We start from the raw sequence: 2,114 nt of genomic DNA, 5'->3' as shown, positions 1-2,114 counted from the left end.
CTTCCAAAATGTATGGGATGGTAACATGTCCTTCCTTTCTTTCTCTTTATTTCTCCTCTTTCCTCTTGTTTCTCCTCCTCCTCTTGCCACCAACTTATAGAACAATTTCTCCTCTTTCTTCTGGTGTTATCCGTTTCTCTCTATCTACTCTTGTTCTCTCTATCTCCATTTTTATTACAACTTTTCCATCTTCCACTCTTCCAAAATGTATGGGATGGTAACATGTCCTTCCTTTCTTTCTCTTTATTTCTCCTCTTTCCTCTTGTTTCTCCTCCTCCTCTTGCCACCAACTTATAGAACAATTTCTCCTCTTTCTCCTCGTGTTATCCGTTTCTCTCTATCTTCTCTTGTTCTCTCTCTATCTCCATTTCTATTACAACTTTTTCATATCCCTCTCTTCCAAAATGTATGGGATGGTAACATGTCCTTTCTCTTTTCCTCTTTATTTCTCCTCTTTCCTCTAGTTTCTCCTCCTCTTCCTTCCGTCCACATATAGAACAATTTCTCCTCTTTCTTCTGATGTTATCCGTTTCTCTCTATCTTCTCTTGTTCTCTCTCTATCTTCATTTTTATTACAACTTTTTCATATCCCTCTCTTCCAAAATGTATGGGATGGTAACATGTCCTTCCTCTTTTCCTCTTTATTTCTCCTCTTTCCTCATGTTTCTCCTCCTCCTCTTGCCACCAACTTATAGAACAATTTCTCCTCTTTCCCCTCATGTTATCCGTTTCTCTCTATCTTTATTAGTTTTCTCTCTATCTCCATTTTTATTACAACTTTTCCATCTCCCTCTCTTCCAAAATGTATGGGATGGTAACATGTCCTTCCTCTTTTTCTCTTTATTTCTCCTCTTTCCTCTTGTTTCTGCTCCTCCTCTTGCCACTAACTTATAGAACAATTTCTCCTCTTTCTTCTGGTGTTATCCGTTTCTCTCTATCTTTATTAGTTTTTTCTCTATCTCCATTTTTATTACAACTTTTCCATCTCCCTCTCTTCCAAAATGTATGGGATGGTAACATGTCCTTCCTCTTTTCCTCTTTATTTCTCCTCTTTCCTCTTGTTTCTCCTCCTCCTCTTGCCACCAACTTATAGAACAATTTCTCCTCTTTCTTCTGGTGTTATCCGTTTCTCTCTATCTTTATTAGTTTTTTCTCTATCTCCATTTTTATTACAACTTTTCCATCTCCCTCTCTTCCAAAATGTATTGGATGGTAACATGTCCTTTCTCTTTTTCTCTTTATTTCTCCTCTTTCCTCTTTTTTCTCCTCCTCTTCCTTCCCTCCACTTATAGAACAATTTATCCTCTTTCTCCTCGTGTTATCCGTTTCTCTCTATCTTTATTAGTTTTCTCTCTATCTCCATTTTTATTACAACTTTTCCATCTCCCTCTCTTCCAAAATGTATGGGATGGTAACATGTCCTTCCTCTTTTCCTCTTTATTTCTCCTCTTTCCTCTTGTTTTTCCTCCTCCTCTTGCCACCAACTTATAGAACAATTTCTCCTCTTTCTTCTGATGTTATCCGTATCTCTCTATCTTCTCTCGTTCTCTCTCTATCTCCATTTCTATTACAACTTTTTCATATCCCTCTCTTCCAAAATGTATGGGATGGTAACATGTCCTTTCTCTTTTCCTCTTTATTTCTCCTCTTTCCTCTAGTTTCTCCTCCTCTTCCTTCCGTCCACATATAGAACAATTTCTCCTCTTTCTTCTGATGTTATCCGTATCTCTCTATCTTCTCTCGTTCTCTCTCTATCTCCATTTCTGTCAAGACTTCTCTACTGAAATGTTAAAATAAAAACATTCTCTATTACGTAACCCAGTTTTATTTCAGGGTCAAGCCGGCTCATTACAGCGGCATAGATCCTGCTTGTGTCGCGGAGAATTAGCTCTAAAATTAAAGATAGCTCACTTTTTTGGCGCTCTCTCTCTCGTATAGTCTGAGAGAGAGAGAGAGAGAGAGAGAGAGAGAGAATTATCTTACTTTCTCTCTCTCTCTCTCTGCCCTTCAAGATAAGATTTCAAGGTTATAGATAAGATTAGAGAGAGAGAGAGAGAGAGAGAGAGAGAGAGAGAGAGAGAGAGAGAGAGAGAGAGGAGAAAAAACAGACATAA

The sequence above is a fragment of the Eriocheir sinensis genome, unplaced genomic scaffold, assembly GCF_024679095.1.
Source record: "Eriocheir sinensis breed Jianghai 21 unplaced genomic scaffold, ASM2467909v1 Scaffold496, whole genome shotgun sequence".
In the NCBI taxonomy this organism is placed as follows: domain Eukaryota; kingdom Metazoa; phylum Arthropoda; class Malacostraca; order Decapoda; family Varunidae; genus Eriocheir; species Eriocheir sinensis.
Note: the sequence above shows the minus strand (reverse complement) of the source record.